Source organism: Arabidopsis lyrata, assembly GCF_000004255.2.
Source record: "Arabidopsis lyrata subsp. lyrata unplaced genomic scaffold ARALYscaffold_7, whole genome shotgun sequence".
Taxonomy (NCBI): Eukaryota; Viridiplantae; Streptophyta; class Magnoliopsida; order Brassicales; family Brassicaceae; genus Arabidopsis; species Arabidopsis lyrata.
In genome coordinates, this window is record NW_003302549.1 from 22,259,180 (window position 1) to 22,273,569 (window position 14,390).

Consider the following 14,390-nt stretch of genomic DNA (forward strand, 5'->3'; position numbering starts at 1 on the left):
TGTCAAGAAAGGATGTACCTGATTCTGCAGATGGGGAAACTAGTGTTGCTGGGGTTTTATCCTCTTCCACAGGTCTGTACGTTGGATATAGTGCTGCTTATGGTGCTTTCCAATATTTACATATGTACCAAAATCTGTTGTCCTTTCCTACACCTTATAGATGAGGATAACTTTGGAAAAGCTGATGACCAAGTGTTGCCAAAGCGTTTCTTTTCTACTGATCGCTACCCAACCCGAGGGAGAGTCAACTCATACTCGAAGCCCCAGTATCTTGTTGATGTATTATCAGTTCTTGATGGGACGCCAGAACTTGTAACCCTAAAGAGATCGCCTTTCAGCTCGTTATTTGAACTCCCGGTTCGGCGTTGCTCATTGTCTGGTAAACTTGTACACAACTTTCTGTGTAGGCAAATTGTTACAAAGAATTCTGACGAGGTGTGGTTCACGTTTGGAGGCTATCCACTGAGATTTTCTTTGTCTGAGTTCGAACAAATAACTGGTTTACCTTGTGGTCCTTACCCTTCACCAGCAAAACTTGCTGCTGTGCAAACAGCTCCGGAAGATTCAAAGCATTACTGGTATACTCTTCTCGGGAGGGAAGATGAATATACAATTGAGCATATTGTGAATATGCTCAAAGCTGAACCTGCCATGCCAGGATGGAAAAAAATTCGTCTTTCGCTTATAGTTATTGTTGAAGGTGTTTTAATATGTGGGACTCAGCCTATCCGTGCTTCCTTACCTATTGTAGAAATGGTTAGAAACCTAGATACTTTCTACTCCTATCCTTGGGGTCGACATGCTTTTGACCATACGCTTCGTATGATTAAAGTTGGGGAGAAAGTCAGGAACCACAACATCCTGATCAACAAGCTGCAACAAAAAACCTTGGTTATCCATGGATTTCCAATAGCTATACAATTGCTGCTGTTCCAGTCAATACCCCTCCTCCTTCGTTATTTGCCATCATCTGAGGATGCCCAGACATTTTATGATATGAGTTTGTCTGTCTTACCGACGTTGAAGACGTATCACACTAATAACATCTTACTGGTTGAAAACGACAAAGACGTGAGTACTTCTTGTGCTTTTATAGTTTTAGGTTTTCTAACCCAATTATAACCTTGTTTTCTACTTTACTTGCAGCTGATTGTTTCTCAACCTGTGGTTTCCACTGAAGAGGACTGTGTCTCTGTTGGTGATCCTAAAGTTTCCCATTTGCTGAGTTTAATTCGAGGAGGTTATAGGTTTTCTAAGGGAGACTGGCGGGGTGGTGATGCGTCACTAGCAAAGTTGTGCATCTGTGATAAAAAAAATATTGTCGTTGCAGCTGTGGACCTGATTATTCTCCGCCAAATACATGTACACCAGCTCCTGTGCCAGGACTTTTATCTTCAAATGCTGATTCCGAAGCTATTGCTAAACTGACAGCAGAAGTTGCACATCTTAAAAACACGTATGCGGAGTTATATGTAAAGCTGAAAGCAGATGTTGTTGTTGAGGTTAAATCTTTTTTGGAGGCACGTACATGTGGAAGTTGCAGCAGAAATTGTGGTGTCGCAGCCTCGAGGGCGGATTCACTATCTGCTGCTGTTGTAGATACCCTTAAACCTGTTAGCAGTAGTAAACCATTGGAAGAAGAAGAAAATGTAGCTTTGCCTTCTGAAGTTAAAACTGGAAAACCCAAATTCTTCTCTTCTGATACAGGCCGCGTATATGGTTGCGTGGAAAATTGTTCAAAGGTATATAATTCCACGCTAACCCTACACATGCTTTTATGTTACATACATTTGCTTCTTTTTAATCATCCATTATTCGTTTCTTTTACCTAATTGAATTTTGGTATAGGATGTCACTGTCATCCCTGAGAGTAGGCTGCAAACTGGAGATTCCTCTTTCCAGACGTCAGTGCGTGAAGATGATGTTCCTTCTAACCTGCAGGTATATGTTCACTTATATTTCATGAATGTTGAGAGTTGTACCTTTAAACTACGTTTTAATTGACTCTTCCCCTGTACGGGTGGCTGAAATGCCTCCACAGCTAGGTCAAAAATATTTAAAGCCTATGAAAGGTAGAAATAAGAGAGGAATGATTTCAAGTACCCGCTGTAACGTGACTAAATCCCCAAAGCGGCAGAAACAAGGGCTGCCATGCCATGTTGATTACATTTCCTTTCATCCTGTTCCGCAACGGCTTATTGCAACTTTTAAAAACCAGCTTTTGTCTTACCGCAACTCGTGCGTTTCTATAACAATTTTTCCTTCCATTACATTTTGTGCATCTACTCACTTCCTGTTTTCCATTTGTTGTTTTACAGCACTTACGATATTGATGGCTGTGAAGTTGGTAAAACCTTCTTTTCCGACATTTACACCCCACAAAAGTGGATCTTCTCAACAGTGAGTTATCTTCTTTGTCTATGCCCTCATCATTCAGTAACTTAATTTATATGTCCATCTACTCTTTAACCCCAATACAAAGTTTATCTAATATGGTTTTTCTTTCCAATTACTAGATTTATATCTTTTAACATCTTCTTTAACCCCTTCTCCACTATCACCCTTGCAAAAAAACCTTTTCCACAACTTGTTATATATGTATACCCTTTATTTCATCCTTTTGGTTGTCTTCTTCCACATCTTCCTCAGGCATTTTTTTAACCCACTGCTTTTTAACACGTTTCTTTACGTGACTTTGGTATTTGCATTTTTTTGCCCAGCATATGGACTTGATTCTTAGGACGTTCTGGCGAAAAAGAGGATCGTACCTTGCTGCAAAGGGAATAATTCTACTTGACAGCTTGTTTACCCAGCTGCTTTGTTCTCAGTACTCTGACTTTGTCAACACAACTTCCCCCTCTGCCTTTCTTTGGGACCCTCTTGTTGCCAGCTACATTGAAGGCACAGGTGGAGATCGTACAGAGCGAACCACTTGGTTCAAGGATGTTACCACTGTATATGTGCCAATGAATTGGGGAAATCGACATTGGGTTGGTCTCGTAATATGCCTGAAATCCTCCCACATTGATATCCTCGACCCATACTTGGAGTGTTCATCTGACAATGAGGTTGCAACATATATGGAGCCGTTGGTTACAATGCTGCCTCACCTGTTGAAGGCGTCATGTCATCCAACTGACATTGGCGTTTTACTCGATTCACCGTTCACCTATCATCGTGTTGAAGGTCTTCCGCAGAATACAAGGACTGGAGATTGTGGACCGTTTGTGATGAAATTAATTGAAATGCACTCCCATAATTTCTTAGTCGCAGATATGGGCCATATTTCTGATGCTACGGTGGATATATTTCGTATGGACTATGCGATACGTGTTTACGAAGAATTTATTGGTAAGATAGGTTTGTAATGCCTTACTCTTATATCCCTATATGTCACCTATGTTCATCTGTAACTTATGTACTGTTGTTCCGACCAAAAAAAAAAAAAACTTATTTACTGTTGTAATGCTTAATGTATCTACCGCTCTAAACTCACGGTAACTCCTTTGTAACATAGACGCTGTGGCTCTATTGCTCTGATCTTGAGGAGCATTCTCTGTTCTGTATGTAGCTCATGTGAACTTCTGTCTATTATTAATCATTCATATTTATATTTAAGTTAATATAACTTCCACTTCATCTGAATATTATTCATGATTTCCACCACTTTGTCATTTAATTCCACTCCAACTTAGAAACCTAATGTCTTTCTGTGCTTTAAATGAAACCTTCAAAATACATTTTGTCTCTTACCAAATCTGCCTCACGTTCCCTTATTTAAGATGTTGTCATTCCTCTGTCTCCTAGTCTTGTCCAATCATGTTAACACCACCCAATTAGTTGCTTAACTTCCACCGACTCACCCACTTTGTCATAAATATCTCATTACCATATATGTCTTCTTAAGTGTGTTGTTGCATGTGTCTATATAGGGTTCATCATCTCTTTCTATTCAAACTGCTCCAACTTTTTCACTTTTCACATAACGTTTATTAAAATGGATAACTTGGTTGATGATGCTGCAATCGAAATCTATCGTCGAGTTGCCGAGACAAGCTTCACGATGCTTGCACCGTTGTTACTTGTTGCGAAAAAACAAAGCAAGCTTGCTTTGTCTGATGCTGTCTTGTCTTCTCTCTCACTTCATGAATTCTTTAATAATCCTGAGCTTGCAAATGAAGGGTTTGCATTTCGTTCTTTTTTCTTAAAGTGTGTTGCTGCTAAGAACCCAGTTGCAAATTACCTGGAGAGCCTCCGTATTGTAGCGCAGCATGGGGATGTAAGCCATGCTATTGCCATGCTTTATTCAGCTGTTCCGGAGTCTGATTACATAAGTTTTGCCAGGGGTATGTTTCTTATTGTAGCCTAGTTTCCTTCTGAAGGTATTGCAACTATTTCCTCCTTGTTTAATCGACTTGGGACTGTTGCACAATTGGATGCTATTGGTACTGTTGTATTCCGCCATCTTTCCATCTTCCGTCCTTTTAGGAGAAGGCTTTTTTCTAACCTTCTGGTTCTAGACAGCATTCCTGTTTGTGTTGGAAACGTGTGCAACTTGCAGAACCGATGTCTTAACTGTTTTATGTATTGGTTCATCATCAGGTTGAACTTCGTGTTGTAGGTATTTATGTTCCAAATATGATGTACTACCATGTGCTATACTTTTCTTTAATATTTATGTAAGCTTCTCCTACCTTCCCTGTTGTAAGCTAATTTTGCTATTAGTCTGGGCCGTTGATGTATTATATTATGCGCCAATATAAATGTAAAATTTCTTAATCAATTTAGTTTGGGTTTAGTAGTCTATAAGTAGGGTTTAGTTTACTTGTTGTTTCATCTATGTTATGAGTTCCAATATATTATGTACCAAATTCTCTGTTTCTGTACCAAACATTTCACGCTTTCTATGTTTGTAATATATCTTTTTCATCTGCCAATCCCCATGTAATATATTTAACCAGTTTGTAATATACTTGTAGTCAAGAGCTAACGGGCCATCTCATGTTGACCTTGTTTTGTCATGAAAGAAAAAACAAACTTACTGTTAATATACCGAGGACACAATAGCAAACTTAAACAAGCAAGGCAACAAAGCAAAGCAAGAGAGAGTTAAGTAGAGTTACAAAAGTTTAGATAGATGTTATTTTACACTAAAATGAGTATTTCTAGTGGTGGAGTTCGCAGTAGGTGAGGTGAAAAGGAAAACTGTCCACTGCATCTCTGATCGGTTTTCTTTATCGGTTGAAGCTCATTGGACCGTTTTCGTGTTTTGCCGCTCGGTTGTCCCGATCGGCTGGAAACCGATCGGATATTTTTTCGTTAACACTACTTATCGGGTTTCTAAATCGGTTGCAAATCGATCGGTGCCTCTTTAGTGATTTTTAATTGTTTTGCCAATCGGTTGGTCTGATCGGTTGTAAACGGATCGGAGCTCCATTTCCGGCTTTTTGGCTCGGCTTCCTTCGCTTTGATCTCGTGCTCTCCTGCAACTCCAAGTGTCCTGAAATATATACACAAACGACAGAAGAATGTGCAATATACATTCGACAACTCTTAAAGTACTATAAAACTCAATATATCACAAAATGACCATAATATACTTATTATTCAAAGAATATGTATATGAAACATACAAATATCATGGGGCAAACCATGGTGAAATACATGTATATCACCACCCCGGACTTGCTTTTTGCTTGTCCTCAACCAAACAAGTTATCAAATAAGCTCAAATTAATTTCCTGAACAAGATTATGCATTTAGAATTTTGAAGTTCAGACATGATTTTTGAAGAAATAATTTTTTTTTGGTGCATGTTAAAACAATTTCTTAGGAAATTCTATTTTTTTTAATTTTTTATATGAAAATAAAATCAAATCAAAAATCAAACAAATCAAATCCAAAATTACACAAAATAAAATAGACAAATCCAAATAACAACAACGTAGTCCTCCCCCGGACTAGTCTTACACCGTCTTGGGGTTTCAGAGTGTTCTCAGTTCATTCATCTTTGTCTTCGCTCGATACGTAATCCGGCGGTTGCAGCTTCTTCACTTTCCGGAACAGTTTGGCGATGAGCTTCTTCTGTATCTCATTTATCTTCCTCTGAGCTTTATATGCTGCTTCGATGAGTTTCTCCCGCTTTGTTCTTGCTGTAAGCTCTATGCATTGTGTGCATTGTGTTTGGGTTTAGTAGTCTATACTTAGGGTATAGCTATATTTTCGTTTCTTTGCTGTACCAAATAATTGATAGACTTTATATGGGTTTACTACTAATATATTTTCATTCATTACATCATTTCAACATCTGCTATTGGAGTTATAGCTGTCTTTTTTACATTTCAATATACAAGGTTGTTTTCAAATTAGTGCAGGGCCATTGTAATTTAAATAACTACTTTTAAGTTCTGTAGAGATATTATAAAAACTGAGAGCAACCAACAATCCTAAACAGGGATAATTATACATTACAACCACTAGGCTTCGACATTTAAATGTTTTATAGAGTTGCAAGTCCCTAACACAAAGCAATAGTAGACATTATAAGCAGAAATATAAATAATTCAGCATAGTTGCCGGACTCTGTGAGAGTACCAATAAGGTAGGCAGTCGAAACAGACGTCAGTCATAGTACATGCAAAATGAACACAGTTTGGTATGTCTCCTTCTGGGTACCTATATGTACCAACGTAATTACCAGAGAGAGGGGGTTCGAGGTCCGCAATTTGGGCCATGACTGCTTCACCAATCTCCACCATTTCATCCAACCAGGAGATGTTCAAAGCTAGAATATGCATAGCTGTCCTACCTTCTTCGTAGCGACCAGCACAAATTGCAAATATTCCGTATGCAAATGCGGCATAGACGATGGGACGTTCGGCTCTGTGGAGCAACTCCAAACTCTCTATTGATGGACCATATTTTACCAACCGTCTTAGCCCTTCGACGTACAGGGCCGTCGCATTTCCTGCATCAAAGCATTTCATGAAAAAAGACCGAAAAGGCGTGCCTTCATTTGATAGGGAGCTCACGAAAATGAACTCATCGAGGTCGGCTTCAACTAAGACTTCTGTGGAAAAAACAGCGTTTTTTCCTTCCTTTCCACTTGCAATGAATGGTCCTAGCTCTCTGAATCCATGTCTTCCAAGCCTCTTTACAATTTCTATGAGTATCTATGGGGGAAAATAAACCATTTTCTCTCTATCTCTCAGAAGATGACTTAACTCCTATTTTTATACTCCTCTCTCTTCCTTATTTTACGTTATTTATTACGAACCTATTTCTGATTTAGCTCATCTACACTACTGCATAAACCCACTATCTTTCAGCTCTGCATTGAATATCTATTTAACCACTCCGCAACTACTCCCTGTTTAGACATCTGTCATTAGTGTTCTGTCTCTTCTTATCTGTTTTTACTGATTTTGTTTACAAAATCCCTATTAAATGATGTTTAGCTTCAGATGATGGACAAGATAAGTCAGGTCTGTCGTTGGAGGAACCGCTTTTCACTATCATCGAAGTTCCAAGTGTTTCCACTTGGCGCCCTGTTTCAACCACCTTAATTAAAGACACACTTCTTACTCCATGACAAGTCTTCCTTCTATCTATCTTTAGCTTCACGTATTTCCTTATACCAATTCTCGTAATGGTTCACATTCCAGAAGATTTACTTGTCAATATTATTTCACGCGTTGGGAAATATGGCTTTAGGTATCTAGGCCCTCTCATCGCTTCTACTAAGGAAACCAAAAATGCAGTTTTTTCTCCCCTTGTACTGCAGTGTGTGGATCTTTCTGAGTTCAAGACGGAGAGTTCTATGGTCCAGGTAGAGTCCATTTACCGTCCCTTTTTCTATGCTTGCGTTGAAGCAGGAAATGTTGACGCCAATCTGTTTGAGGGTTTACGTATTCTTTGTCAAGAAGGGCCAACAGAGAGTGGTTTTGCAATGGTTGCTATGTCCCATCCTGATTCCATATCTGCAACATTTGTCACTGGTGTCTTCCGCATATGTGCTGGTCAATATGAATCTGGAATTGAGACCATTTCACACATTTGGAATCTCGTTCCTCGCTGGGAAGATGCTGTTGTCGTTGCTGATACGGTTATGGAGCAAATTGTTAGAATGGGGCCTGCTGGGGCTGGTATTTACTTTAATAGCTTCCACTACCCTCTTGACGATATCCCGCATTGCACTGTTATCCATTGTGCCGCTGATAATGTTTGCAAAGACTGCTTTGGTTTCTGGTACTCGCTTATCATACGTTCTATCTGCTAACTATCTTTGTTTACCGATCGTATGTGTAATAATAAGCTTCAGTATCTCATGTTGACATTCGGTAGATCCTTAAGATTGAATTAGCTACCACTTGTAGTATATTATGTCACAAATTCTCTGTTTCTGTACCAAACATTTCACGCTTTCTATGTTTGTAATATATCTTTTTTATCTGCCAATCTCCATGTAATATATTTAACCAGTTTGTAATATACTTGTAGTCAAGAGCTAACCGGCCATCTCATGTTGACCTCGTTTTACATGAAAGAAAAAACAAACTTACTGTTCATAAACCGAGGAAACAATAGCAAACTTAAACAAGCAAGGCAACAAAGCAAAGCAAGAGAGAGTTTAGTAGAGTTACAAAAGTCTAGATAGATGTTATTTTACACTAAAATGAGTATTTCTAGTGGTGGAGTTCGCACTAGGTGAGGTGAAAAGGAAAACTGTCGACTGCATCTCTGATTGGTTTTCTTGATCGGTTGCAAACCGATTGGAGCTCATTAGACCGTTTTCCGTGTTTTGCCGCTCGGTTGTCCCGATCGGCTGGAAACCGATCGGATATTTTTTCGTTTAACACTACTGATCGGGTTTCTTGATCGGTTGAAAATCGATCGGAGCCTCTTTAGTGATTTTTCATTGTTTTGCCAATCGGTTTGTCTGATCGGTTGTAAACGGATCGGAGCTCCATTTCTGGCTTTTTGGCTCGGCTTCCTTCGGTTTGATCTCGTGCTCTCCTGCAACTCCAAGTGTCCTGAAATATATACACAAACTACAGAAGAATGCTATTTTATTTCAATTTATCATTTCTTAAAATTATAGTCTTAATCTATATTACTTAACCTTGCAAATATAGTCTTTCGTGCTTATCCTATAATTCATCTATAAACCTAATTAATTAGAGAGCATAATATATATACATCTACATATATGTGAAGTGCTAAGATTCCGTATAACTTGATATATTTAGGATATTAAAATTCTTAGATGTATATATAGTGTCTATATGTAATGTACACGCAATCTTTCATATTTGACATGCAATCTTCAAAAGTAATCATTTTGGTAACTGACAACTTTTCACTCATTATTAATGATTCCCTATAATCTAAAAAATATAGAGTATATTAATAAAACTATTAACAACGTTTCGATTTCCCTTATTTTCTTTAACAATTTATTATGCCTCTTCATTAATTTCTCTATATAACCAAGTAGACCTATCGTTTAGAATTGAGAAAGAAACACTGTAACTTCCCTTCTCAAAGCAGAGCAGATTCGTTAAAAAACATGGTTGATATGCATCTTTTATCCCAAATTCGTGTTAACTCTACAGAGTGGAGGGTTTATGTTAAGATAATGCGTATCTGGCATCACAATCCACCATTGAATGGTGATGTAACCACCATGATTCTCGCAGATGAAAAGGTTTGTTTGTAATTCTTATCTTCTGTTTTAAAACATAGTGAAGATCATCCATTTACTTTCGTCTCTTACTTTTTTGTTTTTGTTTGTATAGGGTAATTTCTGCGATGCAACAATTGCTAGAAACAACTACATGTTTAACTTTCAACCTGGACTCAAAGAAGGTTTGTGGTATTACATGTCTGACTTCCAACCAGTCGTACCCTCAGAATACCAAGCCAGATTTGCACCATTTCCACTTCAGATTAGGTGTATCAGACAAACAACAATGTGGCCTGTTAGATCTAGGTGTTATAGCAATTTCTTTGACTTTATGACTCATGATTCTATCAGCAACCCTCATCCAGATGATGGAACCTATGTGACTGGTAATAAAAGAGCGTAGGTTGAAGTTATATAGTTATCTATTTATATGTCTTTCCAACCATTTTGTGTTGTGTTTTTTTAGATGCTATGGGTGTGATCTCTGCTGTGTCCACCATTCGAAGGTTTCCCTTTGTTTGTCGTCCTGGTGAGACAGATTATGAAGCTCGCTATGTCTGTTTCAAGATTGCTAACAATGTGTAAGTTTACTATATTTCTGTCTAATTTTGTACAAGATAATGAAGTTTGTTATCATGTTATATCTGTTAAAAACAATATGCTTTGATGGCTACATGAAATCTAGGGGTGAGACTATCAAATGCGTTGCTATTGGTAAGTGGTGTGAGTTCTTTATCAACGCTTGGTCCAGAAGAATTAGCTCTGTAGATTACAACTATGATAAGATAGTTGCAGTCTTGCGTTTCTGGAGGATCTCATCCTACTGTGGTAGGTTTTAATGAGATTTTGCTTTTGCTGAACTTATTTTTGCAGTGTTATATTGACTGTGTTTATTATTGTACTATAGGAAAAAATGTCTTAATGAGTGAATCTTGCTGTTCACGTCTCTACATTGATCCCATTTTCTATGAGCTAGACTTACCAAGCTACCTGTAAGTATCGTTTATAGTTTACACTTCTTTTATGTTTTTCATTTTTCAGTGTTAACATAAATGCAACAATATTTCTGTTAGGCGCTCTTTCGAAGATACTTCAACTGATGAGGAAGATGTCATGATGGAGATGGTTGAGGAGAACTAATTATTGTGAGGGATATCTGTGCATGTTCTACGGTGGCTAGCTCTTTTGAAGAACTCTGAATGTTTTGGTGTTATGTTTTAAGTTTATGTTTTGAACTCTTAATGTTTTTAATTTTCTTTTTGTTTATTATCAACTACTACGGCAACTCTGCACAAGAGTTTGCAAACTTTCTTTCTATTTAATATTTTATCTGTAGTGAATCTGTTTGACAATTTATGTGGTTTTTTGGTATTTTGATGTCTACAAGTTTAAGCTAGGTCTGTTAAAAGAAAAAAGGTTATAAATTAATTATGAATTTAATTCTAACTAAATCTCAAACATTACTTAATTATATATCTACTATCTAACTAGTCTTACACCGTCTTGGTGTTTCAGAGTGTTGTCTACAAATAAAAACCAAAAACAGCAAAACTAAAATGAAAAAGACAATTTTATGATAGGATGGTTTGACCTTTGTTTTAACTGTGGTCTCAGTTCATTCATCTTCGTCTTCGCTCGATACGTGATCCGGCGGTTGCAGCTTCTTCACTTTTCGGAACAGTTTGCCGATGAGCTTCTTCTGTAGCTCATTTATCTTCTTCTGAGCTTTATATGCTGCTTGGATGAGTTTCTCCCGCTTTGTTCTTGCTGTAAACTCTATGTCGGGCATTTGTATCATGTTTAGTTCTTCCAAGTAGTCTCTGGGTTCTGCAGCATCTTCACCATCACCATCGCTTAGCTCCATTGGACCCTGGTCTTCCTGTAAAAGATCTTCCTCGCCAACCTCAAACTTAACATTTGTCAAAGTAAGAATGTTAGTCTTATCTGGTTGTGGCAGCACGAAGATCTTCTTTGTCTTGTCACGGAGTTGTATCTTGTAATGGAGTGTGTTCAGGTCCCTTGTCGCTTTTAAGAACCGAGACAAGATGAGATAGTCTCTACTCAAATATGCCATATCAGGGAGCTCGCGACTGCTGCTAAGATCTACACCGGCTTTTTTGAACAAAGGAGTAAGCATACCTCCAATGTAAAGATCTGGATTTGGCGTGGTTTTTGCCCATGTCTTGAATTGCAGCAGGTTGTTTGCGAAGATGCTCCCATAGTTGATCTCATCCCCAAACTCATACTCGAGAAGTACTCCTCGCATGTCTATCAGAAGATGCTTGAGCCCTTGGTAGAGTAAGCATAGCTCCTTTAGTGTGACTGCTCCAGCGTCTTTCCTTGCGAAGAATGTGTTTGCCAACAGCTTGCAAACATATCAAATTACCGGATTTCTGATCCCCGTCATCTTCGTTCCGTGTGTTTTGTAGTTTCCATTCGCAATTCTGTTCCATAAATTATTTGCGCCATGGAATGTATCGAAATTGACCGCTTCCCCTTTGCTAAACCCGTAGACTTCGCATATGTCAAATATGGTAAGCCCGTAGCCTTTGTTGCGAATCTTGAAGGTCATCAAACCTTTACTCGCAACCTTGTCCCTCGGCTTCTCGTATTCGACCTTAACCGTTGAGAGAAAGTCCCTGGTCTCTTCTTCGAATGTCGGGTAGTACATGTCTTTCAGACAAGACATGCCTATGCGCTGAAGGAGGTCATCCACTCCTTCTGCAAGTCCCATTTGTCGCAGGAAAAATCTGTCAACGAAGCGTGTTGGATGGACTTTGATTTTCTCGAAATCGCTTCGTGATGTTTTCTCTTCGTGTGTCCATTGGATGTCTTGAGGCTCACTACGTTCTTCAGTCATGGGCACTTTTCCTGGACGTTGTCTCTTTTTCGGAGCCATGTGTATCCTACAAAATATAAGACATTTCACAATGAGGATTCCAACAAAGAAGATATCGCATAATTTCATCAATCCCATCAAACAAAATCACCAAAAATATGAACCAAACAAACTTAAAACACTCTTAAAACACACAAAATCAAAACAAAAGCACACACATATTCACAAAACAAGTCAAAAATCTCAACATCAATACAAGAATTGATCAAAATCAAATAGTTCTAACTCCAAATTTGTTAGTCATTTATATTAACAATTTTTGAACTCATTGTAACCCAAATCAACAGCTATTTCTCCAAAAATCACCAAAATTTCGAGATTTACCAAACTCAAAAACCCAAATTTATCAAAATTCAAAATTCTTCAAACTTTGTACCAATTATAAACAATGGGTTTGTTATATGAGCAACACTCATCAATTTTAAGCACATAATCTACCCAAAATCGATTGGGTTTCTCTATTGAAGTAGCATGGGCAATTTGCTTCTCAAATCAAAAATCAAACAAGACTTATGAAGTCTAATCCATCAATTAAACAATCAAAGCATGTGTTCTTGACCATTGGAAACCATAATCTAGAATCAAACCGTTGAGAAGAAGCTATTCAAGCAGGGAGAAGTGATTTTCGATTTTTCACCTTGATTTTTCCAAAAACGGACTGTAAATTGGGATTTTGGAGGACATACCTTTCTAAATCGAATGATTGAGTGCCAAAATCAGAAAGGTTGTCAAAAATCGTATGGGTTAGAGCCAAAAATCATTAAAATCGGAGTAGAATCGAGTGAGATAGAGAGATTTTTGTGTTTTCAAATTAAATGAGAAACGGCGGAATATTTGAGAAGAAGAAGAAGGAGTCGCGAATCGGGTTTCTCAATCGGTTTGCAAGCGATCGGATCTGTTTAGTTGATTATTGCAATTTTGCCGCTCGGTTTCGTCGATCGGTTGTAAACCGATCTGATTGTAACTTTTGCTCCGCAACTCCGTTTCAGTAAAACTCACCACCGTTGGAAAGCTAATTCAATTTCCTACAACTTTCATGAAGGGCTACAAAGCTGAATCACAAGGTATAGGCTTCGTATGATGTGATCTTTGTTTAATGTTTTTGGTATGAACAATTCCTCAGTTTTTCTTTTCTTTTTTATCCATGTTTTTGCTTAACTTATTACACCAAACCATAAGGATAATATTTCACATACGAACCATTCCTTACATTGTTGCTTTTTATCCAGTCTAACAAACCAAAATTAGCGAATACAGGAGGCTTTGTACTATACTTGGTGCATATCCACATGTGTTTCAAAGGGATATCCAAAAACAACTTCACCAGCCTGCACCATTTCCACTCCTGTCCCCACTATAATACATCATCTGGAAAATCAGTCCAACGTTGAGCCTTCTTTGGCCTCCGCTTCATACAGTTGGCAAGCTTTTAGCTTATATTTACATCACCAAAAAACCAACTAACTTAACAACACGCCTTTTTTGTGTTTTAAGTGATTGCATTCCTCCCCATCCTCTTACCAAGTTCACTACCCATATGCTTCTATTTACACAAATATACAGACCTGCTTCCACACTCCCATTCTTTTCAGCTTTATCCTACATAAAATCTCAATAGTTTTGATTCAGAACAACAGTTATTTGTGGACGTGCCACATGACATGTACAGTAAACAAAGCTTACATTATGGTATAGGGTTGCGGCATGTTGCCCTGTTATGGCATGTCGCAAAGCACCTGCTACACCTACTTGGTCCATTCGAGCGCTTCTTCTTTCGTCCCTATAATAGATTACACAGATTACAAG